The sequence below is a fragment of the Octopus sinensis genome, linkage group LG25 (genome assembly GCF_006345805.1).
Source record: "Octopus sinensis linkage group LG25, ASM634580v1, whole genome shotgun sequence".
Classification (NCBI taxonomy): domain Eukaryota; kingdom Metazoa; phylum Mollusca; class Cephalopoda; order Octopoda; family Octopodidae; genus Octopus; species Octopus sinensis.
In genome coordinates this window covers 19,885,150-19,912,547 of record NC_043021.1, presented here as the reverse complement: position 1 = coordinate 19,912,547, position 27,398 = coordinate 19,885,150, and the positions used below count along the sequence as shown (strand labels likewise).

Genomic DNA, 27,398 nt, shown 5'->3' with positions numbered 1-27,398 from the left:
AAACAGTAGGGTTATTTAGAGAAAGATAGTTATGGGTGGTTCATAGGGTTACCCAGGGTGTTGTGTCCACAAAATGCTTAGCTTTACATACGCCTCATCAGACCCTAATGGCTGGTAAATGCTTTATGGATGTGAATCTTGGGTAACCCCATGAACAGGCCATAACTGCCTTTCTCTCTCTCTCTCTTTCACTCTCTCTCTCATTCTCTATCTCTCTATATATATTATATTAAACTTTTAATACTTTTTGATAGTTATATAATTAAAAAAATAAATAAATAAATAAAATAATAATAAAATATATATATTTAAAATTTATAAGTTTAAATTATTAATTTAAATAATTTTAAAAATCTTAACTTTAATTTAAATATTTTAATTTTAATTTGGAATTTTATATTTTATATTTTTTATATATTTTATTAATTAATTTTATTTCTATGTATTGGCTTATGATTTTCACTGTTTGATTTGCCTAATAGTGGTTTTATCTCTAATTTAATATAATATATATATATATATATATATATATATATATAAGGGGGGTAATGACCCCCTTCGGTCATGAATGACCATGGGATTGCACCTAGAAAGTTACCCTCCTAGACACAAGTCCGGGCAAGGTTGTTTATGGAAGACCAGCAGTCGCCCATGCATACCAGCCTCCCCTCTCCCCATCACTGATGTTGTCCAAGGGAAAGACAAAGGTTGATACAGCTTGGCACCAGTGACGTCGCAACTCATTTCTACAGCTGAGTGAACTGGAGCAACGTGAAATAAAGTGCCTTGCTCAAGAACACAACACGCAGCCCGGTCAGGGATTCGAGCTCACAACCTCACGATCGTAAGCTCAACGCTCTAACCACTGAGCCATGCGATATACACACCCACATATATATATAACTGGCACTCCTTCAGTTATGATGACAAAGGTTCCAGTTGATCAGATCAAAAGAATGGCTAGCTTGTGAAATTACAGGTGGCTGAGCCCTCCATAGACATGTGTACCCTTAACTCTTTTGATACCAACCCGGCTGAAACCAGCTCTGGCTCTGTAGTACAAATGTCTTGTTTTCATAAGTTTTGAATTAAAATCTGCCACCAAACCTTAGTCACAATTTATGTTCCTAACACTAGCTTAATGATAGCTAAGTTATTTTACTAAATTCTTTATTATATTTAAAATAATTAAAAGAAATACAGAGCATCTCAAAATAAATACAGTAACGAAAGGGTTAATATAGTTCTGAGGGAAATTCAGCATGACACAGAATGTAATAAGGCCGGCCCTTTGAAATACAGGTACTACACATTTTTGCCAGCTGAGTGGACTGGAGCAATGTGAAATAAAGAGTCTTGCTCAAGAACACAACACACTGCCTGGAATTGAACTCAGTCAAATCGTCCAACCCATGCTAGCATGGAAAACGAACATTAAACGATGATGATGAGAGAGAGAGAGAGACAGATGAAACAAAGTGTGTTGAAAACCATCGCGTCAAAAAATAAAAACAGATTATAAATTCATTCTGTTACAATATGATATTGAAAAATGGAAAATAAAAAACTATCAAGAGAAAATGAAAAAAAAAAAAAATATTAGAATAAATTATCAACAGTCAAAAAGAATAAATTGGTTTTCGGTACTGTTTGCTGGTAACATTTTGAATATCTGTTTTCAATTTGCATATACTTACAAACATACATATGTACATATATCAATATATATATATGTTTCTTTATTACCCACAAGGGGCTAAACATAGAGGGGACAAACAAGGACAGACATAGGTATTAAGTCGATTACATTGGCCCCAGTGTGTAACTGGTACTTAATTTATCGACCCCGAAAGGATGAAAGGCAAAGTCGACCTCGGCGGAATTTGAACTCAAAACGTAGCGACGGGCGAAATACCTATTTCTTTATTACCCACAAGGGGCTAAACACAGAGGGGACAAACAAGGACAGACAAACGGATTAAGTCGATTACATTGGCCCCAGTGCGTAACTGGTACTTAATTTATCGACCCCCGAAAGGATGAAAGGCAAAGTCGACCTCGGCGGAATTTGAACTCAAAACGTAGCGATGGGCGAAATACTGTGAAGCACTTCGCCCGGCGTGCTAACGTCTCTGCCAGCTCGCCGCCTTACATCAATATATATATATATCAATATAATAAGATGTTGCATGGCCTTGAGGTCAGATGACTGGGTTATTGATCAGAATGTTGAAGGGTTGATCTCCAGTCCTGGCAGTTCATTGGGCAAAGTGCTTTTCCTTATGCTGCTGCCGTCCACTCAATTAGCCACTGGTCAGCCTCAAGTAAGCACAGCATTAAAATGCACTAGTGATTTTTATTTCTTATTTTTGTTTCGGTCATTGGACTGTGGCCATGCTGGGGCACCCCCTTTGCTGTGTTTATTCATTTATTCTTTTAATTGTTTCAGTCATTTGACTGTGGCTATGCTGGAGCACCGCATTTGATCAAGCAAATCGACCCCAGGACTTATTCTTTGTAAGCCTAATACATATTCTATCCGCCTCTTTTGCTGAACCGTTAAGTTACGGGGATGTAAACACACCAGCATCGGTTGTCAAGCGATGTTGGGGGGACAAACACAGACACACAAACGTGTACACACACATGCACACACACACACACACACACACACACACATATACAATAGGCTTCTTTCAGTTTCGGTCTACCAAATCCACTCACAAGGCATTGGTCAGCCCGGGCTATAGCAGAAGACACTTGCCCAAGACGCCACGCAGTGGGACTGAACCCGGAACCATGTGGCTGGTTAGCAAGCTACTTACCACACAGCCACTCCTGCGCCTTTTACTGCAGAAATCAGATACAGCTATTCAAAATGTCATTACCTTTAATTGCAGAAATCAGATATATCCACAGAAAATTTCATTACACTTAACAACAGTAGTAAAGATTGTTTGCCAACATAATATGGCAGTCCTGGTTTAGGACGAATGTTGCTGTAATTTAGCCCCAGGAGACATTGTCACTAGCTGGCTATATAACACAATCTGTGTCCTTATATTTTCAAACAAGGGAATCTAGAACCCTCACTTCTTGTTTGGAAATATAAGGACACAGATTGTATCATATAGCCAGCTGGAGGTGATGTCTCTGGGGGCTAAATTATAGCAACATTCGTCCTAAATCAGGACTGCCAATCAAACTTTACTACAAAGTACTGTTGCTGATTTAAAAATAGTAATTTTCTAACTTAATGGCAGAATGCAATTTTATGAAAAAATCTATCTTTTGTTGATAATGTCATGTTTGAAACCATTTTCTATTGAGGTATGTCGAGTTTATTGAAACAGTACTTGCAGAAAATACCAATTCTATATTTTTTGGTAGATATTTTAACATCATTACTGAATTGACCATGGAAATTTAATTTCACTATGAAAGGGATCCAATTAGTTAATTAACGACATAAAGAGAATAAGGAATGTCACCAACGTCATAATCAACTTCGTTAATGTAATCACCTTCATTATTGTTGCAATCATTCATTAACTTTTTTACTACAGAAATTCATTAGTCTTAATTACTGAAAATTTTATACACCAATCTATCTTTTGTCAAGTTTGAAACTATTTTTTGTTGATAAATGTCAAGTTTATTGAGGCAATGTGACTGGCAGAAAATAGCAATTCTATTCTATTCTTTTTTTTTTTTTTCTTTGGTGGAATTATTTATCATCGTCCTGGAATTGTCATGAAATTTAATTTTGTAGTGAAAGGGTTAATTAAACAAAAAAGTTGTCACTTGTAATGAAAATATTTAAAAAATTCTACAAGTGTGTCAAAGAAAGAGAAAAAAAAACAAAAAAAGAAAAGTAGGGAGGGAGGGATTAAGCAGCAGAAGATGAAAGGGGTGAGAGAGCAACAGGGCTGCATACCCCAGAGAAAATATATCCCCTTATATGTCTTGGCACATCTTTTTTTTTTTTTTTTGTGTGTGAGTCAGATTGGCCTCATTCTAACATCAGTTTTTAAACTACCAGAAAGCAACATAGTTCACTTCCTGTAAACATGATTAAGAAGTTGAATTGAATTTTGTTCTGGGCTTTAAAACTGGAGAATTTCGGAATCGGATTTAGAAAGTGATGGAGTGTGCCAATACTGACTTGGACTGCTGGAATCAGTAAGGCTGGCTTGGAGGTTGGTTATTTTCATAAGAAATATGATAAAGAAAGGGTCAGATTGGGGTGGAATCAATAGGGGTTATGTTGGGTAAGAGATGGAATTAGTGAGGAATGCGTGGAGGTATGGGTGGATAAGAAAGAGGCAGAGTCAATAAGAGATGTGTCAAATAAAAGGTAGAGTTAGTGAGGGATGTGTAGTAGATTTATGGGTGGATAAGAAAGGGGTGGAGTTAAGAGATGTGCCAGATAAGAGGTGGAGTTAGTGAGGGATGTGTAGTGGATTTATGGGTGGATAAGAAAGGGGTGGAGTTAAGAGATGTGCCAGATAAGAGGAGGAGTTAGTGAGGGATGTGTAGTGGATTTATGGGTGGATAAGAAAGGGGTGGAGTTAAGAGATGTGCCAGATAAGAGGTGGAGTTAGTGAGGGATGTGTAGTGGATTTATGGGTGGATAAGAAAGGGGTGGAGTTAAGAGATGTGCCAGATAAGAGGTGGAGTTAGTGAGGGATGTGTAGTGGATTTATGGATGGATAAGAAAGGGGTGGAGTTAAGAGATGTGCCAGATAAGAGGTGGAGTTAGTGAGGGATGTGTAGTGGATTTATGGGTGGATAAGAAAGGGGTGGAGTTAAGAGATGTGCCAGATAAGAGGTGAAGTTAGTGAGGGATGTGTAGTGGATTTATGGGTGGATAAGAAAGGGGTGGAGTTAAGAGATGTGCCAGATAAGAGGTGGAGTTAGTGAGGGATGTGTAGTGGATTTATGGGTGGATAAGAAAGGGGTGGAGTTAAGAGATGTGCCAGATAAGAGGAGGAGTTAGTGAGGGATGTGTAGTGGATTTATGGGTGGATAAGAAAGGGGTGGAGTTAAGAGATGTGCCAGATAAGAGGTGGAGTTAGTGAGGGATGTGTAGTGGATTTATGGGTGGATAAGAAAGGGGTGGAGTTAAGAGATGTGCCAGATAAGAGGTGGAGTTAGTGAGGGATGTGTAGTGGATTTATGGATGGATAAGAAAGGGGTGGAGTTAAGAGATGTGCCAGATAAGAGGTGGAGTTAGTGAGGGATGTGTAGTGGATTTATGGGTGGATAAGAAAGGGGTGGAGTTAAGAGATGTGCCAGATAAGAGGTGGAGTTAGTGAGGGATGTGTAGTGGATTTATGGGTGGATAATAAAGGGGTGGAGTTAAGAGATGTGCCAGATAAGAGGTGGAGTTAGTGAGGGATGTGTAGTGGATTTATGGATGGATAAGAAAGGGGTGGAGTTAAGAGATGTGCCAAATAAGAGGTGGAGTTAGTGAGGGATGTGTAGTGGATTTATGGGTGGATAAGAAAGGGGTGGAGTTAAGAGGAATGTGTAGTGGATTTATGGGTAGATAAGAAAGGGGTGGAGTCAATTAGAAAAGTGTCAGATAGGAGGTAGATCTCAGTATGGTGGAAGTATGAGTGAAGCCTATTAAATTGAAATAAAAATTTTAAATTTTGTTTTGAGTTTTAAACTGGAGAATTCTGGATTCTGATTTAGAAAGTAATGGACTGTGCCGATACTGGTTTGGAAACTGCTGAAATCAGTCAGGAGACAGCTTGGAGATTTGGTGGACTTTGCCAAATTGACAACTCCCTAGATATACTATGTAAATGATCAGACTATCAGATGTGGTTATACAATGCTGGTGACAATGCATTCCCTCGCTTTGTAACTTTTGAACAGTGCTGCTCTGCTTAGCAGGTCAACACTCCTCCTGAACGAAAGATGGGCTGGGTCACCCATTGAGTGAACCCAAACAATGTGGAACGAAGTATTTTGCTCAAGAACACAATGTATCACCAGTCTGGGAATTGAATCCATGATATTGCCACTGTGAGTGTGACACCCCAATTACTAGACCACACATTTTTACATATAGACAACATTAAAATATAAAAAAAAAAAAACCCTCAATTGTGTGCACTTTGAAGGTTATGGGGGCAGGCACTAAAGAATTACTTGAAATAGAATTCATGAAAATAATGAGCAATGGATGCTTTTTGAGCCCTTGTTGTCATAGATTTTTGTTTTTGTGTGTCTGGTGATGTTGTTGAAATTACAAGGCCAACAGAATTTTGGAAGAGATTTTGAAGAAAAGCACAGAGTTGCAGCAACTGTTTAACCCCCTTTTTGCTACCAACCTGCCTGTTTATCTCTTAATTTGAAATTGTTCTTATTTCAGTTTAAACCCTCCATTATTGTTTTTATGGAAGAACATTACGGTATGTCCCCTAACCCCAAATTGATAACAGAGAAGTTAGTTATTTTACTAACTATCTCTCTCCCACCAAATTGCTGGTTTATTTTCATAAGAAATATGGTAAAGAAAAGGTTGGATAAGGGGTGAAGTCAATAAGAGATGTGTCAGATAAGAGGTGGAGTCAGTGAGGGATGTATGGTAGAGGTATGGGTGGTTAGATCAGTACAGAGGCAGAGTTACTGAGGGATGTATCAGGTGAAGAAGAGGTGGAGTCTACGGGGGATATGTCAGATAAGGGGCGGAGTTAGTGAGGGATGTATGGGTGGTTAAAGAAGGGGCAGAATCATTAAGAGATGTGTGTTAAATCAGTAAAGAGGCAGAGTTACTGAGGGATGTATCAGGTGAAGAAGAGGTGGAGTCTACGGGGGATATGTCAGATAAGGGGCGGAGTTAGTGAGGGATGTATGGGTGGTTAAAGAAGGGGCAGAATCATTAAGAGATGTGTGTTAAATCAGTAAAGAGGCAGAGTTACTGAGGGATGTATCAGGTGAAGAAGAGGTGGAGTCTACGGGGGATATGTCAGATAAGGGCGGAGTTAGTGAGGGATGTATGGGTGGTTAAAGAAGGGGCAGAATCATTAAGAGATGTGTGTTAGATCAGTAAAGAGGCAGAGTTACTGAGGGATGTATCAGGTGAAGAAGAGGTGGAGTCTACAGGGATATGTCAGATAAGGGGCGGAGTCAGTGAGGGATTTGTGCTGTATCAAGAAGAGACACAGTCAATGAGAAATGCATCAGATAAGGGGGTGGAGTCTGAGAGATTGTGTTCCAGCATATGAAACAGTGAAAAAGGTAAAACACCAGCAATAGCAGTAGTGGTGGTATGGGTGGTGGTGGTGATATGAGTGGCAGCAGTAGTGGTTGAGGTAATAGTTGTAGCAGTGGTAATAGTAGTGGCTGAGGTTTGAGGTAGTAGTAGCAGTAGTAGAAGTAGTAGTAGCAGCAGCAGTAGTGACGACAGCATTGGAAGATGGTGATAGTAATAACAGTGGTGGGAGTAGTAGCATAGGTGACAGTATTGTTAATATACCAATAGTAACAATAGTAGTAGTGGAAGTGGTGGTAGTGGGAGTAGAAGTGGTAGTAGTGGTGATAGTGGTAGTAGTGATAATGGTGGTGGTAGCAGTGACAAACAGAAATGAGAGAAAGGTGCCCACCGAAAAGGGCAAGGAGCCTCTACTTAGGGAGTACGGGGAGTCAACAATAACAATGAGGGAGGAGTTAGGGTTTGTTACTCCGCAGTAAATGGATCTCAGCATCGATGAAGAGTATCCAGTTGCTTCATGACTCATCTGCTCATTCAACAAGGGTGTAGCTGGCTGAGTATTCCACAGGCATGCTGTACCCTTAATGCAACTCTTAGGTGGAATCATTGTGATACAATGTAACAAGGTTGGATTTTTAACCTCCTTAGCATTGAAACTGACCGTATCCTGCCCAGATAGTCAACGTGGTCTATGTTCAAACTAGTCAGATCCAGCCCATCACACCTACCCTACAATGTCATTCTGAAAATAAAGTTGTACCCTTAAATAGTTGTACCCTTAAAAAAATAGTTGTACCCTTAAAATAAAATTGTACCCTTAATGCAATTCTTAGGTGGAATCATTGTGATACAATGTAACAAGGTTGGATTTTTAACCCCCTTAGCATTGAAACTGACCATATCCTGCCCAGATAGTCAACGTGGTTTATGTTCAAACTGGCCAGATCCAGCCCCTCACACCTACCCTACAATGTCATTCTGAAAATAAACAATCACATCATCGAAATCTCAAAGCTACGAGATTAATGCAGGCTTATTACAAAACAATGTGAATTAATAAGCAATACGTTTGACACGTTTGTGTGTGCGTGTGTGTGTTTGTATGTGTGTGTGCGTGTGTGTGTTTGTATGTGTGTGTGTGTGTGTGTGTGTATGTGTGTGTGTGTGTATAAATATATATCTTGTTTCAGCCATTAGAATGTGGCCAAACGGGGGGGGGGGCGTCATCTTGAATACAAGGTTGTCAGCAGATTGCTATGGAGAATCGAACTCTGTACCTTTCTGAAACCAGCTGAGCACTCTGTACCATTAAGCTAACAGCCCCCGAAATATATATGTGTGTGTGTGTGTGTGTATGAGAGAGTAAATGATAGAAAAGGGCTCCACACTTTCTTGCTGAACAACCTGTATGCACAAATGCTTTTGTTTATAACGATCAATTGCTTGTGTTGTTTATCAACTCACTCTCTCTCCATCGTATCGACACTACCTGTACAGGTGCACAAGATGCAATAAGAGCACAATTCACCACCTGGCCCAAGAATCGACAATGCAGTCTTGAAATTGCAAGCGCAATGCCCTAACCACTGAGCCATGCACCTTTGATATCATACGTATACATATATGATGACGGTGGACTCTGTCATTGTGAGCAACAAATGAAAGGTCAATAAAATAAACATTCGAGCGAGGTCGTCGTCAGTGCCGCTGGACTGGCTCCTGTGCAGGTGACCACGTAAAAAGCACCATTTGTGTGTGGCCATTGCTAGTACCACCAATCTGGCCCTTGTGCTGGTGGCACATAAAAGCACCCGCTACACTCTCAGAGTGGTTGGCATTAGGAAGGGCATCCAGCTGTAGAAACTCTGCCAGACCAGATTGGAGTCTGGTTTGCCAGACCTCAGTCAAATCGTCCAACCCATGCTAGCATGGAAAGCGGACGTTAGATGATGCTGAGCCATGCACCTTCGATATCATACGTATACATATATGATGACGATGGACTCTGTCATTGTCAACAACAAATGAAAGGTCAATAAAATAAACATTCGAGCGAGGTCGTCGCCAGGTGCCGCTGGACTGACTCCTGTGCAGGTGACTACGTAAAAAGCACCATTTGTGTGTGGCCGTTGCTAGTACCACCAAACTAGCCCTTGTGCTGGTGGCACATAAAAGCACCCGCTACACTCTCAGAGTGGTTGGCATTAGGAAGGGCATCCAGCTGTAGAAACTCTGCCAGATCAGATTGGAGTCTGGTTCGCCAGACCTCAGTCAAATCGTCCAACTCATGCTAGCATGGAAAGCGGACGTTAAATGATGATGATGATGATGTTCTACGGACATGAATGTGTCTCTTGAGGTCTGTTGGCGCTTTGCAAACCTTTTGGCTAATGGAACAAGTTGAGGACTCAGTACTTGTGGATCAATCACTATGTGTTTCCTTGAGTGGACGGCAAGGCCTGCTTTGCTTCATCCCACAAAGCCACAATGATAGGGAAGGTTTCCATTTAGAAGAGCATGTTTTCTCTGCATGCTTGCACAAAGTTGGTCTGATTTTGGAGTTCACATTGTTTGAACTGAGAAGAAGCAGGACTGGTGCAAGGTCCTGCGTTCTGATCCTTTGTTTCCCCAGGAAGAAAGGGGAATATTGCATGACTTCAGATTATATATACTTATATATATTTACATACATATACATATACATATATATATATAAGAAAAGAAAAGGGAGATTAAGAAGTTAATAATTGTTTATTATTAACAACAAATTGGTCATCTTTGCTTCTTGTATATATATATATATATATATATATATATATATATATATATATATATATATATATATATAAATAGCGCCTAATTGTTCTGGTGTCTGCTGAATTTTTCTCTAGAGAACATTCTTTTCTTTGTAGTTTGATCGTAGGTGATCTATTTCTAGCATATGGCCGACTACCTAGTGGTCTTGCCCTTTGAATATACATATATATATATATATATATATATATATATATATAGAGAGAGAGAGAGAGAGAGAGAAAGAGAGATACACACACACATATTTTCGCTTCTTATATATACATATATATTTATACACACACACCTGTGCAGGTACACTGTATGCCATGTGTCTGATGGTGAAGTAATCGCAGAGCGAAATGAAATTGAGTGTTTTACTCAAGAACATAATGTATCACCTTGTTCAGGAATTGAAACCGCTATCTTGTAATTTGTAAATGTGACACCTTAATCAATAGGTCACCGGTCTTCACTGATATACCATTACTACATATTACTTTTAACCCTATTATATGAGATGGTAGCTCTTGGTCGCTTCAAATACAGACTGTTCTCTTAAGAGTTTCCTTACAACTGAATGACTTTATTACATGCAAGGCCACCTTGTAGTTGTTACAGAATTTTTGACATTTTAGGACTTTGTGTGTGTGTGTGTGTGATGGATACTCTTTACTCTTTTACTTGTTTCAGTCATTTGACTGCAGCCATGCTGGAGCACCGCCTTTTTAATCGAGCAACTCGACCCCGGGACCTATTCTTTTGTAAGCCCAGTACTTATTCTATCTGTCTCTTTTGCCGAACCGCTAAGTAACGGGGACATAAACACACCAGCATCGGTTGTCAAGCAATGCTAGGGGGACAAACACAGACACACACATGGTATATATATATACATATATACGACGGGCTTCTTTCAGTTTCCATCTACCAAATCCACTCACAAGGTTTTGGTTAGCCCGAGGCTATAGCAGAAGACACTTGCCCAAGGTGCCATGCAGTGGGACTGAACCTGGAATCATGTGGTTGGTTAGCAAGTTACTTACCACAGTCACTCCTGCGCCTACATTAATTTTAATTTTTTCACATCAAGTATACTCTCTATCCTAAAATAAGACAAAAGGGGCCAATAAATTTTTTCTGCATATTGATTAAAGACTATGTATTAGGGTTTAAGGGTCACAAGTTTCTCTTCCAGCGTAAAAAAACTTCCTGGTTCCCCAAGCTAAAAATACGAGGAACTATTTTAAAAGCAGGATTGTTCTCCACATCTTGTTATCAAATTCCCTTTACACATACAAACACACACACAAGACTTTATATTTATAATTATGCTGTAGGTCTTTTTGGACTACACAGAACCCTATAGGATCATGCAACAGAGGGAGTTTAACATGACTATTGATAAAAGTGGCAGCCTGAACAGTAAATTTGACCATATCATTCTGAAGATAGGCCTTGCGCCCAAAATATTAGGGATTTTTTGTTTGTAAATTTTCTACATTGTTAGAAGCTTTCTTTATTTCTTTTTCCTTCATCAACAAGGCTACCAATGGTTTCATGTACAGAGAATTCTCTCAACATTTATGAAGCCTGCTACATGGGAATGCTGGTACTCATCTCAATCTTGGATGGAGCGCATATATGTATATATATATATATATATATATAGTTAATCCAAACAAGAAAACACAAAAAAAACACAGCAACGCGAGGACGTGGAACAAATAAAGTATTATTGGACGCTCAGGAAAGAAGGGAAGAAGGAGGGTTTAACGTTTTAGTGGAGTTCTTCGTCAGAAACAAAGGAGAAGGAAAGATCCTGAGAAGGGAAGACAGAGGAAAAAAAATTGCTGGCGGTGCTCACAAGGTCACATGTTGAAAGAACGGAAGTTGAAAGATATATATATATATATATATATATATATATATATATAAAATACATATATGTGTATGTATATGTATATGCTAAGTATATATGTCAGGTTGCTTTTAAATGCTACTGCTGTCATGTGACCTGGTATAATCTGTTGAATGGTTCGGTGTTCAGGTGCACATTTAGTCTATAAGGGCAGATTGGACTTTAAGCCATGTTGAATTCAGGCAGTTAACTCAGATGGAAAACTCTAACAAGGAAAATCCTGAAGTATGAAGGCCACTGAGATTGTGGTAAACACTTGTACCAATTTTCTGCTACCAGTGGAAGAACTGGCTCAGGGCTGCTAGTGATGGAGAGCAGAGATGGACCTCGTTGTTGCAGTCCACTCAGCAGGCAAAAGTGAGTAACCCTGCGACAGACTGGCATCCTCTCCAGGGGGAATATATACACCATGGAAACCAGCCCTGATGAATCTATATGACTCGGGGAGGAACTTCACTTTCCAAGGCTTGACTAGAACTCATTTTATTGACCCTGAAAGAATAAAAGGCAAAGTTGGCCTTGACAGCATTTGAACCAAGAATGCAAAACTGGGATAAATGCCGCTAAGCACTCTGTGACAATTCGGCATGGTAACAATTCTACTGGTTCACCACCTTAATAACAACAGCAATAACAGTCCTTTCAAACATAGATTCAAGGCTTGAGATTTGAGGGGAGGGGGCAAGCCATTTACATTAACTCCAGTGCTCAAATGATACTTATTTTATCAACCGCCCCACCCCAAAAAACATAAAAGGCAAAGTCGACTTCAGTAGAAATTGAACTCAGAGCATAATGAGCCAAATGGAATGCTGCTAAAAAATTTTCTGACATGCTAATGATTCAGCCAACCCATCACTTTAATAATACCACAGATTTGCTTGTCAGTTGTTTGATCTTAACCAGTTGAGCATGTCTCTTAGTGGCTGATGATATGTGCATCTCTGATCATGAGCAGAAGTAGTTGGGGAGCATCATAGACATGTGTTGAGAGGAATTCTTGGAGGTTTGGATAATTCACCTTTGGAAACATGGGTGGTTGGTTCGTTCAACATCCTTACACAATCCTTATTCAGGGACCTTTTGAACGGGATGGGCTACTCGACAAGAAGAAAATTCTAACTGGGCCCCACCTGCAAGGTCATGCGCTGTTTATCTTGATATGAGATCACCATGTCATGCACATATGGTTGTGATGCATGTGCTTAGTGTGCCCTTACCAGACGGGTAGTCATGATGGGTATACTGGGCTTCGTATATTTTACCCCAGTGTCACTTTGATGGCATGCACTGCTCTCTCACACAATAATAATAATAATAATAATGGACAAAAAGGGGAAGGCAAAAATCCTCTGGGACTTTGATTTCCAGACAGACAAGGTGTTAGAGCACCGAAGGCCAGATATAGTAACCTTTAGGAGGGACAAACAAGAGTGCCTAATAATCGACATGGCAGTGCCAGGAGATCAGCATATCGTCATGAAAGAAAGAGAAAAGGTTGGTAAATATGGAGACCTGAGAATTGAGATCGCTAAGATGTGGCAGCTACGAGAGTCAAACATAAAGGTTGTCCCTATTGTCATCGGAGCATTGGGTTCGATACCACCCAAACTGAAAAAAAAACATCTGAAAACCTTAGAAATACCCTACAATCTAGATGTATTGCGAAAGTCGGCATTACTTGGAACTGTGCACATATTGCATATCATACTGTCTGCCTGAGGTCCTTGTTGTGACTTGACAAACTGTTCAAACCCCTTGGCACACACAATTTCTTCAATCAACAATCTCGTGATATTGGATACTGTGTGACGTCTATGATAGTGATGATGATGATTATGACGATAATAGTTTCAAATTTTACCGCAAGGGCAAGAATCTTGGGGGGGGAGGGGGTTAAGTCAATTACATCAACCCCCAGTGTTCAACTGGTACTTATTTCATCGACCCCCAAAAAGACGAAAGGCAAAGTCAACCTCGATGGAATTTGAACTCAGGACCTAATGGTAGATGAAATACCACTAAGCATTTTGTCTGGTGTGCTAACAATTCCTCCAGCTTGCTGCCTTAATAATAATAATAATAATAATAATATAATAATAATAATAATAATGGTTCCAAATTTTGGTATATGGACAGCAAGTTCAGGGTGAAGGGGGTAAGTCAATTACAGTGACCCCAATGTCCAACTGGTACTAATTTTATTGACCCTGAAGGGGTGAAAGGCAAAGTCGACCGTGGCAGAATTTGAACTCAGAATCAGAGTGTAATGCTGCTAAGCATTTTGCCAAGTGCAATAACAATTCTGCCAGCTCACTGTCTTAAATAATAATAATAATAATAATAATAATAATAATAATAATGATAATGATAATAATAATAATAATAATAAAATAATAATAATAATATTAATGATTTCAAATTTTGGCACAAGGCCAGTCATTATAGCGGCGGGGGGTTAGTTGATTACAACAACCTCAGTAGACAACTGGTACTTATTTCATCAACCTCGAAAGGATGGAATACAAAGTCGACCTCAGCAGAATTTGAACTCAGAATGTAAAGACAGATGAAATACCACTAAGCATTTTGCCCAGTGTGTTAATGATTCTGCCAGCTTGCCACCTTTAATAATAATAATAATATTAATAATAATAATAATAATAATCCTTTCTACTATAGGCACAAGGCCTGAAATTTGTGGGGAGGGGAAACTAGTCAGTTACATTGACTCCAGTGCATAACTGATACTTTATTTATCGACCCCCGAAAGATGAAAAGTAAAGTCAACCTTGGTGGGATTTGAACTCAGAATGTAAAAATAAATGAAGCGCTGCTAAGCATTTTTCATGGTGTGCTAACGATTCTGCCAGCTCTCACCTTAATGACAATAATAATAATATTAATAGTATTTATGTTGTGACATTTCAATATGGCTTTGGGATGACTTTCATATCTCTTTTGCATAACAGGATGATCTACAGAGTAGAGAGACCTTAGATTAACATCTCTTAAACAATTATTTCCAATTAGAACAGTGTTTTAAATCCTCTATCTCACATCTCCACATTAAAAAAAAAAACACAAAAACAAAAAAAAAATATAACAGTAAGCAGAGAGGAGAGAGAGGAGAGAGAGAGAGAGAGAGAATCTAAGGGGGACTACAAACATAAGGCTTGCATTATTTGTGTGTATGAGCGTGTGTTTACATGTGTGTGCATGTGTGTACATATATATATATATATATGTGGTGTGTGTGTGTGTGTGTGTGTGTGTGTGTGTGTGTGTGTTTGTGTTTGTGTGTGTGCATATGTGTACGTATATTTATATATGTGTGTGTGTGTGTGTGTTTTTAATCTTTTAAATCCAAAACAATGTGAATTATAAGAAATAATACGAGATGATGTTTAGTACTTTTACCTAATTCAATATTTCAGGGTTACAACCACTTCTTCAGGCTTGTATATACACACACACACACACACACACACACACACAACAAAACAGAGAAGTCAACTCACAATATCATTACTCTGAAGGTTTGCTAACCCCGAAGTACTGAAATAAAAAGTAAGAGTACAAACCATCCACTTGTATTTATTCTTTAAACTTGCATTGTTTTGGCTTAAAAAAAAAAAAGATTCAAAACATTTATATATAGTCATGACCAAAAGTTTGGAACATAAGTCTGAAAATTAGAATTTTTATCTGAAATGTCCAAATATATTTGTTTTGAATTGAATAGTAACTGGGTTAACACTTTTGATAAAAAAAAAATGTTCGTAACTTTTGGCCACAACTGTATATATATATATATGCATGTGTGTGTGTGCATACGTGTATGTGTATATGTAAGTGTGTATATATATAATATATATATTGGTAAAACGGTAAGATAACAAAAGAAAGAAAGAGACCTCAATATTATGTAAATAGAGGAAATTTATCTATACAATATCTTGACTATCGAGTAATGTAAAATATTATTGTATATATATATATATATATATATAAATATATAGGTGTGTGAATATGTGTGTGTGTGTAATATAATATATATATATATATTATATATATGTATGTATATATGTATGTATTGTATTTGTATTTGTCTGGGCAAATATCATAAAGAAGGTTTTGAGTTTTCAGCAAACATGGCAAATTTCTCAAATTTCGGTACAAATACGAAAAAAAAAAAAAACATTATTGTGTCTATAAAGATCTTTAAAACAGAAATAAAAACTGTTTACACAACATATTTAGCCAAATGGCCAAAACATGGATTCTGTTTTTTTTCTTTTTTTTTTTTAGGTACATTTAATTTTTCAGTTGGAACTCAAGTCTTTGGTTATAAAACCAACTGATTTGCTTTATTACTTATTTTTCAATGTTTATTTTTATTGGTTTTGTTTTCAATTAAATATCTTTATAACTCAGTGTAAGTGATGAAAAACAGATATATATATATATATATATATCTATATATATATATATATACAAACATATACATATATGTATGTATGTGTGTATATATATATATATATATGCATGTATGTAATATTCTTAAGTAAGAAAATGCATATGTGTGTGTGTGTTTTATATATATATATATACTCTTTTACTTGTTTCAGTCATTTGACTGCGGCCATGCTGGAGCACCGCCTTTAGTCGAGCACATCGACCCAGGACTTATTCTTTGTAAGCCTAGTACTTATTCTATCAGTCTCTTTTGCTGAACTGCTAAGTGACAGGGACGTAAACACACCAGCATCAGTTGTCAAGCGATGTTGGGGGAACAAACACAGACACACAAACGTGTACACACACATATATATATACATATATACGATGGGCTTCTTTCAGTTTCCGTCTACCAAATCCACTCACAAGGCTTTGGTTGGCCCGAGGCTATAGTAGAAGACACTTGCCTAAGGTGCCACGCAGTGGGACTGAACCCAAAACCATTTGGTTGGTTAGCAAGCTACTTACCACACAGCCACTCCTGCGCCTATATATATATATATATTTAGAAGGTTACTTCTTATGACTGGTTTCACGCCTACAAAGCATTTAGCTGTATAGGCAATGCTAATGATTTGCCTATACATATATATGTATACATGTATGTATATATGCATATATACATCTTTCTGTATGTGTATACATACATACATATATAAAAATGTCTACACACACACACACACACAAAATAATTGCCCTAGTAATATGTCAAATTAAAGTTAATTTCACAAAGGTTTGATTCCAAGAGTAACTCTTTTGTAGTATTACATTCAAATTCCAACATTTTGATAATATTAATTTCTAACATGGCACCGAAGATCCCAAATTTGGTAAGGAACGAACAACAGTCAATGACACCAAACCCACTAATTGGACATCTTGAAACGACGGAAGGTAAAGTTGGACAATGAAAGGTAAAGTTGATCACGAACTTGGTGGGAATTTGAAAGTACAAACTTAAAGGGCTGCAGACTAAATGCCTTAAGGCATTATTCTGCCTGCCGTTTTATCAGTTGCACCAAAAAACTGACATTCTTAGAATACTGATTAATAAGAGAGAAAGAAAATATATATATATATATATATATATATATATATATGTATATATAAAAAATTATTCAGGAAAATAAACAGAACTTATTAAATTATTTTTAAAATAATTTTGAAAATGAAGAAAAGCAGATGTATAAAAAATTAAGAATATTATATATATATTTATACATACATCATATATGTGTTTGCATGTATGTGTATACATAAATTCATATATATATTTATATATACATATCTTTTAGCTTTGTGTACAATATATATGTGTCTGTGTGTATATATATATATATATATATATATGTATGTATATATATATATATACATATGTATATATATGTATACATATACATATATATACATACATATATGTATACATACATATATATGTGTATGTATATATATATGTATATATATATATATATATAAAACAAATATTAGTATGGGGGGAGGGGGGCTATGAAAGTTGCTTCTATGTGAATTTAATTTGGGCATGAAAATTAGAATTTTAAGAATTTTAATTATGTTTTGGTCCAAATGAAACAATTATGTTTGATAAATGTAATTTGTTTTGAAATTTATTTTTATTTTCAAGCAAGAAAAAAACATTAATATTTTTATCATTTCAACCGATATCTGAATTCAATTTTTTTTTTGGTTTTTTAAAAATATTTTTGTGTGTATGTGTGTGTGTGTGAAACAAAGAAAAATATATTTTGGGATATTTAAGATATTTAAACATTAACAAAAATAAAAATAAAAAAATATAAATTAATGTTACACACTGAGAAACAAATTTAGTTTTGTTTTTAGTTGAAAGTCAATAATTTTTTTCAGATTTTATCCAACTCAAATTTATATTTATGCTTTTTTTTTCTATTTGTTTGCTATCATTTTTTTTTCAGAATCGAATATTTTTTCATTTTTTTTTCTTTTTTACATATAAATTACATATTGAAACATATAAAATATATTTTGGTGCATACAAAATATATTTGCGTCATGGTTTTATTTTTTTTTTTAATTTTAAAGAAGTTTGAATGCCTTAAAAAAAATAAAATAAAATAAAAACAGGATAAAGAAGAAGGAAAAAAGGAAAAAAAAATTTCTTTGTGTGTGGCATTAAATCTGCTGTCAGCAGGTTTTAGGTTGAGCTCTTGCAAAATCATGGCCTTAATTCTGTGATCAGCAGGTTGCAAATCAGACTGAACTCTGGGTAAAGTGCCAGTTAAATCTAATGTCTTGTCAGCAGGTTGACGGAGGAGCTCTGGTAAATCACAAATGTTTAACTGCAGACTTTGACAACTTCCAGGCAAAAAAAAACTTAGCAAGAAAAAAAATATTCTAGAACTTTTCTAAGCAAACAGGAAAAAACTAAAGTATATATACATGTAATATGTGAGTATATTGTTTTAATATACTACACTACCGTCAGAAATTAATTAGCCCTTGATTGCTATTCACTCAAGTAGTGCTGTCACCTAGTGGCCATATCTCGAATATTGCTTGTTGCGAGTTCACTGTTGCGCAGAACGATGACGTAACTGTTGTTTGCAGAGCAGTTTGAGAGTCTACACCCTTATGATGTTGACATAGCAGTGCAACAACAACTTGGAGTGCGGATGCAGACAAAATCTTCCTTTGTTACTAGAATAGGTAGCGCCTCGCAAGGACCGAAATCACACCATACTAAGTTTCTCATCGCGTAAGACGTTTTGAACAGCTCATAGGTTAATTGATTTAACCTATTTAATGTAGAAATTGAGAAGTGCTAATTAATTTCTGATGCAGTGTATATATATATATAGAGAGAGAGGATATATCAATGTTTGTATATATGTATATATATGTGTGTGTGTGTGTACATCCTTTCCACCACAGTTGTGCCTATCTGGTTTGGCATTTCATAATTTTGTTGATAAAAAAAGCCGCTTGGCTTTGGTAAGATGGAGGCAGGTGGAGCATAACAAGAATATGTAACATTCATGCCTTTCTCAAAGTCACCTAGACCTAGGTGAGCTAAAATAAGCTAGCAACTTGGAATAAAAAAAAAAGTTATAAGTCAGCTGGGAGATTAATTACACCAGAATTAGTTTATAAATTCTTGGAGGTGTTTTTCTTTTTAAGAATTTTATTTTGGATTTTTCGTATAGTTTTTTTTTTAAATGTTTTTCCAAATATTTAATTGACAAACAGGGATTTCTGATTTACTCCATCAAAAAATATATATAAAAAAAAAGAAGAAAGAAAAAAATACTCAGTAGTAACTTCATAATTATTAAACTGAGTGAAAAAATTTAGAAAATATTTCATTGTATCAATAAATAAATAAATTTATAAAAAAGAAACATTAAACCTTTTACTGCCGAAATCAGATATAACCAATCAAAATTTCATTAGCCTTAACTGCAGAAAACAGTTTTATATACCAGTGTATCATCTTTTGTTGGGGAATGTCATGTTTGGAACTGCTTTCTGTTCACATGACAGATTTATTGAGGCAATGGGACTTACAGAAAATACTGATTCTGTTTTGCAGTAGAATATTTAACACCGTTACTGGAATAATTACGAAATTTAATTTTGCAGTTAAAGGGTTAAGAAATTATTAAGAAATTAACAGGAATTTATACGAAAGCATGAATAATAATAATATAATAATAATAATAATAATAATAATAATAATAATAATAACAATAATAATATTTCAAGATTGAAGTTACTCTTCACGAAGGTGAAGAAAGAAGAAGAGAGCGACTGTTATTACTCTTTTACTTGCTTCAGTCATTTGATTGTGGCTATGCTGGAGCACCACCTTTGAAAGAATATTGAACGCTTCATGAATTTGCGTGTCATCCTTGCACACGGGCCATGCTAATCTTCTCTGTATCGTTCCAATTTTAGTATATGTATTGCCGAAGTATATGTATCTTCTCTATATATAAAAGGCAGGTTGTCTGTCTGTGTGCCTGTCAGGTTGTACCCTCACCCTGACCACGGCTTTCAACCGATTCTGATGAAACTTGACACACACATAGCCCAATGTCATAATTCAAAACTAACGCAGCGAAAATTTTGAAAAGTTCCCCCCAGTTCTGAAAAAAATTTATAAATTCCGCCACTTCAAGCAGTCAACGAGAGAAAACATGACCAGACAACATAACCTTAGCATACTTCTGCTAATCGCAGCTGCAGCCGCAAGTCGTTGCCTACTAGGGGTTCTTACATATCTGGGCAACGCTGGGCTATGCTGCTAGTTGGTTATAAATAGAGACTGACTCTGTTTATTAAAATGATTTGTTTCACTTTCACTTTAATAAACAGAGTCAATCTCTATTTATTACTAATAACAGTCGCGCTCTTCTTCTTTTCTTAATAATAATAATAATTCTTTCTTTCTACTAAAGGAACAAAGCCTGAAACTTGGTGGGAGGGAACTAGTCGACTACATCGACCCCAGTGTTTCACTGGTACTTATTTCATTGACCCCAAAAGGATGAAAGGCAAAGTTGACCTTGGCAGAATTTGAACTCAGAATGTGAAATTACTGAATGAAATGCCGCTAAGCATTTTGCCCAGAGTGCTAACAATTCTGCCAGCTCACCGCCTTAAATAACAATAGTAGTAGTAGTAGTAGTAGTAGTAGTAGTAACAATAACAACATCAACATCAACAATGGCTGCTTTACACAATGGACGCTGCTATGAACGATGGCAGTCTGCTTTGAAAAAATAAAACGGCTCATTTCACATCATCACAGAGACTGTTTTTGCAAATGGTAGCCTGCCTCAACATAGTCTGGCCTGTTTGTAATAATTATATAATATATAAGCTGCTTCACATAATGGAAACTAACTGAACAAATATTGGTGTTGCATACAGAACAGCCTGCTTAAACATGATGTAAGCATTTTTTCTGACACAAACTGGACTGTTTTTGTTGTTTTTTTTTAACATACAGTAATTTTTTTTTGTACAAAATGTAAACTGTTTCTTTACAGAAAGTATTCTTTTTTTTTTTTTTTCCACATAAAATAGCCAATTTTTTTTAATACATGAAGTTGTTTGTTTTTTACATAAAGAAGTTTAGTTTTGACACAAAGTCACCTTTTTTTTTTAAGGGAGACGACATTACAAATGGCAACCAAGCAGTTAGGCAGGCTTTTACAATAAGGATTTCTGAGATGTATAATAAGGGATGATGCTCTGTTTATAAAGCAACACCTGCAACAAGAGGAAATAATTTCAGAGACATATTCAAAGATTTAAGGGTCATATTTAACAATTTAAGGGCCATACATAACAATTTAATGATCATATGTAACAATTAATATAAAAATTTAAGGGTTATATTTAACAATTTAAGGGCCATATGTAAAGATTTAAGGGTCATCATACCTAAAGGTTTAAGTATCATACCTTATGATTTAAGGGTCATATCTAACAATTTAAGGGTCATATGTAAAAATTTAAGGGTCATATTTAACAATTTAAGGATCACATCTAACAATTTAAGAGTCAGATTTAGGGGTTATATCTAATGTTCCAAAGGTCATAAGTAAAGATATAAGGGTCATATTTAACAATATAAGAGTTACATCTAACAATTTAAGGGTCATATGTAAAGGCTTAAGGGTCATATGTAAATGATATCACCTCTGTATGGACATTAAGACAAAGACGGATAAGACAAAAAGCAGTAGAGTAGAACCAAGTTGATCACATGACCAAGTGCAACATGATTTATATATATATGTATGTATATGTGTATGTATGTGTATACACACATATAATATATGCATGTATGTACATAAATGCATATGTGTGTGAGTGTGTGATGGGGACAAGGGACAAACAGTATTTGTTCATTTTATAGTTTATTTCAGTCTTACAAGATATTTTTTCTTTTTCTTTTCACTCATTTTCAATAAAACAGCAGCAAAAATATAAATTTTAATAATTATTTCTTTAGATAATTAAAATTGCAAATTAAGAAAAAAAAAAAAAAAGACAGCAGGGCAAAAAGAAAGGAATTTCTGTGTGAGAGAGAGAGAAAGAGAGAAACTCGGAAAAAAATAAAAAACTTTTCTTAATAATCAGAAATCTCCCTTCTATGTCAGTAAGATGAAACAAATCTATTTACTGGGGTCAAAAGGTCATTGCAGCAGTAATATTAAAAGTAAAGGAATGGATATCTGTCTGGTGGAGATGGTGGGGTGGGGAGTTCTGGAATTTGGCTTTTTCTTTATTCTTTTTAGTGAGGTTTTTGTTTTTATTTTATTTTATTTTATTTTAATATTTGGGTCTTTACTTTTTTTTCACTTTAATTTAGTGCAAACCTGAAAGCTATAATATATATATATATACACACACATATACATATATATACATATATATATATAATATATATTAAAAAAAATTACGGGGCCTTTAATTTCAATTCCTGGTGCTTTTTACATTTTTTTTAACCCATTATAAATTCTTGTGGTGGGGGAAAAAGTCCAGGGATCATTAAAATAATCTTTTGTTGAAAAGAGACAGAACATGGATGGCAAGACAGGAAAAAAAAAAAGTTCCCAAATGCAAATAATAATAATAATAATAATAATAATAATAACAACAAGGGTTTCCGACATAGGCACAAGGCCACATGATTTGTTTTAAGGAGTTCAGCTGATTTAGTCGAACCCCCATACCACCCCCACCCTCCTCCACTATTACCCTTTTTTTTTTTTATCAATTCTGGAAGGAAAAAGGACAAAAGCCAACCCCCAACAATAATTGAACTCAGAAAATTATAGGACATTATCATTATTATTAATATATCATCATCATCATCATTATTATAAATATATCCTCATCATCATCATCATTATTATTATTATTATTATTATTATTTAAGGTGGCGAGCTGGTAGAATTGTTAGCACGTCGGGTGAAATGCTTTGCAGTATTTCGTCCACCACTACATTCCGCTGAGGTCGACTTTGCTTTCTTCCTTTCGGAGTCAATAAAATCAGTACTAGTTATACACTGGGGTCGATGTAATCGACTTAATCTCTTCCCCCAAATTCGAGTCCTTGTACTTCGAGTAGAAAACATCATTATTATTATTATTATTGTTATTATTATTAACCCTTTAGTATTTAAACCAGCCATATCCGGCCAAAATATTTAATCTGTTTTCTGTTCAAACTGACCAGATCCAGGCTCTCACACCTACCCTACAATGTTATTCTACATTAGGTAATTACACCATCAACATCTTGAAGATATGAGATAATGCATGATTAAATCAAATCAATGTGAATCAATAAGCATTATGTTTGATAGAATAATCAGAACACTAAAGGGTTAAGGTGGTAAGCTGGCAAAATTATTAGCATACCAGCCAAAATGCCTACCAACATTTTGTCCATCTTTACACTCCAATGAGGTTGCCTTTGGCATTCATCTTTTCAGGGGTCCATAAAATAAGTACCAGTTGAGTACTGGGGGTCAATGTAATCAACCAGCACCCTTCCTCCGCTACTGGAAGCACAAAGGCTCAAATTTCGGGGGAAGGGATTAAGTTGGTTACCTTAACCCCTCAGTACATAACTGGTACTAATTTTATCAGCTCCGTAAGGATGAAAGGCAAAGTCATCCTCAGCGGAATTTGAACTCAAAACTTGACGGCAGACGAAATACCGCTGAGCATTTTGCCTGGCATGCTAACGATTCTGCCAGTTTGCCGCCTTAATGCTGATAACAAAATAATAATAATAATAATAATAATAATGATAATAATAATAATGGTTTCAAATTTTGGCACAGGACCAGCAAATCCAAGGGAGGGATTAAGTCAAATTACATCGACCCCTGTATTCAAGTGGTACTTATTTTATCAACCCTGAAAGGATGAAATGCAAAGTGGACCCTGACAGAATGTAAAGATGGACAAACTGCCACAAAGTAATTCTGCCAGCTCACCACTTTAATAATAATAATAATAATAATGATGATGATGATGATGATGATGATGATTTCAAATTTTGGCACAAGGCCAGCAATTTCGGGGTGGGGGTGGGGATGAGAGTATGTCAATTACTTTGACCCTAGTACTCAGCTGGTACTTATTTTATTAACCCCAAAAGTATGAAAGGCAAAGTCGACCTTGGCAGAATTTGAACTCTGAATGTAGTGGCAGGTGAAATGTTGCCTAGCCTTTTGCCCGGTGTTTTAACGATTCTGTCAGCCCACCGCCTAAATAATCATAATAATCACAATAATATCCTTTCGACTTTAGGCACAAGGTCTGAAATTTTGGGCGAGGGAGCCAGTCGATTAGATCGACCCCCCAGTACACAACTGGTACTTAATTTATTGACCCTAAAAGGATGAAAGGTAGAATTTGAACCCAGAATGTAGTGGCAGACGAAATACCTATTTCTTTACTACCCAAAAGGGGCTAAACACAGAGGGGACAAACAAGGACAGACATAGGTATTAAGTCGATTACATCGACCCCAGTGCGTAACTGGTACTTAATTTATCGACCCCGAAAGGATGAAAGGCAAAGTCGACCTCGGCGGAATTTGAACTCACAACGTAACGGCAGACGAAATACCGCTAAGCATTTTGCCCGGCGTGCTAACGTTTCTGCCAGCTCGCTGCCTTAAATAATAATAATAATAATAATAATAATAAAATAATAATAATAATAATAATAAAATGTTGCTCTTTACTGAGGTCATTAGAGGGGAGGGGGATGCACTGAGGAAATGCTAATTCCATGCAAACCTTAAATGAAGATGACTGAGGTGACATATTTAATTATCAGTTTCAAAAATCAACAGCAGAGCCCTTATGTGGTCATTTGGCCAGTTAGAAATAGCAACCAAATTACCCCACCCTGTCTTAAAGAAGGGAAGGGTACATTAGATAATGTAGGAGTAGAAATGTTTTATCAGAAAGAGAAAAAAAAAACAAACCCCAGGATGATATGGCTGGAGTACATTTTAGGTCTACCAACGAGCCGGGGTGAGTGGGCAGGGCTAAACAATAATAACAAGAACAGAGTTCACAACACAACAAAACAAGGTATCCTCTATGTACTCATTGAAATTGCAAGAAATAACAGCCAAGCCTTCCTCAAATGACTTCCTACCATTTTAAAAATGGAAGAACACTGTTGGATAATATAGTGAATATAGAGACAAAACAAAAAAAACGAAGATATAAATGTGATGGTCAAGGCTGGAACATCTTTGATTAATATATCTGCCAGGTCAGAACAGACACCCTCCTAATTTCTAAGATTTGCTTTTAATATTTCTTTCTGCTATAAGTACAAGGCCTGAAATTTTGAAAGAGAGGGGGTCTAGTCAATTACGTTGACCCCAATTCCCAACTGGTACTTATTTCACTGACCCCAAAAGGATGAAAAGCAAAGTCGACCTCAGCAGAATTTGAACTTAGGACATAAACCTGAAAGAAATGCTGCAAAAAGCATTTTGTCCGGCATGCAAACAGTTTTGCCAGCTTGCCACCTTATTTTCTTTTAATATTGGGGCCCCTATTTAGGGGGCTGCTCAAAGTGCCCCATATGGTTTAACACCACTACCACCTAGTCTCTATATATCTTTAGTGGTGGTCACTTTGATAGAAATATTCAAAAACCAGACGTCCTCCTTTGCAAATATACAGTCTTGGAGGGCCAATATTCCACTACTATCAGCAATCGGTCACATATCTGCCAAATGTATTATAAACGCCCACCCACCAACCCAAACACCCACCCACCTGCCCACCACCATCTTTGGAATCCTGCTCTTGGTACATTTCTAGCACCTCCCCACTCCTGCCTACATCCTACTTTAAAGACATTTCCAGCACAGCTTGCCTTGCAAGGGTTAACAATCCCATCATGCAAAAGATAAAAAACGGTATGTATGTGGTGTGTGTGTGTGTGTAGGTTTGTGTTTGTGTGTATCTGTGTAGGTGTGTATATGTGTGTATATGTTACTTAGAATTATTCTTTTATAATTACAAATGGGTATTCACTAATAAAATAAACACTTGAAAATATCTTCACTGTTTTATATACACATACATACACACATATACACATGTATATGTATATGTGTTTCTATTTGTGTGTGTATGTGTGTGTGTGTGTATATATATATATAATTTTTATATAAAATTAATTAAGGGTAGAAATTGATATTTATCAATTACCTAAAACCAGTGGTCTAGCATATTAAAAAAGAATCCGAAGATTAAAATATTTATATATACCAATAAGGACTGAACACGAAAAGTGAACAGTCAACATGCTAGATATAGACGTCAAATCGCCATTTCTGGAGAATGGCGATTTGACGTCTATATCTAGCATGTTGACTTTCGTGTTCAGTCTTATTGATATATATATATATATATATATCTATATATATATATATATATATATATGTATGTATGTATATATAGATATATACGACACACACACCACACACAGATATATATATATAAATTTATAAATAAGGATGATATCGATTTTAAATATCGATCTTATCAGTGGCCAGCATGGGAATAAATACCATACAAAGGTAATAATTATTTAAAATTATAAATTAGGATATCTGAGAGAGACCCACCATGCTGAAATGTATATATATATATATATATATATATATATATATATATAGATAATATATATATATATAGCTACTGTGTGACCACTAAAGAATTCATTCTCATCATCACCATCACTATTATCATCATCATTGATATTGTTCTTGTCGTTATAGTTACCCTTAATAGCTTCACGAGGAAAATATTCGCATTTAATTTAACTCGTTTGGCTAAAATAAACATCAGCCGAGATGAAATATTTCTATTATAA

At 36.0% G+C, this 27,398-nt stretch overlaps 1 non-coding gene across 1 annotated transcript; it reads right to left on the bottom strand.

Annotated features, from left to right (window-relative positions):
- Positions 1 to 20,331: 20,331 nt before the first annotated feature.
- LOC115224614 lies at positions 20,332 to 20,436 on the bottom strand. Its single transcript, XR_003882890.1, has one exon. It is a non-coding gene; the product is annotated as a U6 spliceosomal RNA (small nuclear RNA).
- Between the last annotated feature and the right edge of the window lie 6,962 nt (positions 20,437 to 27,398).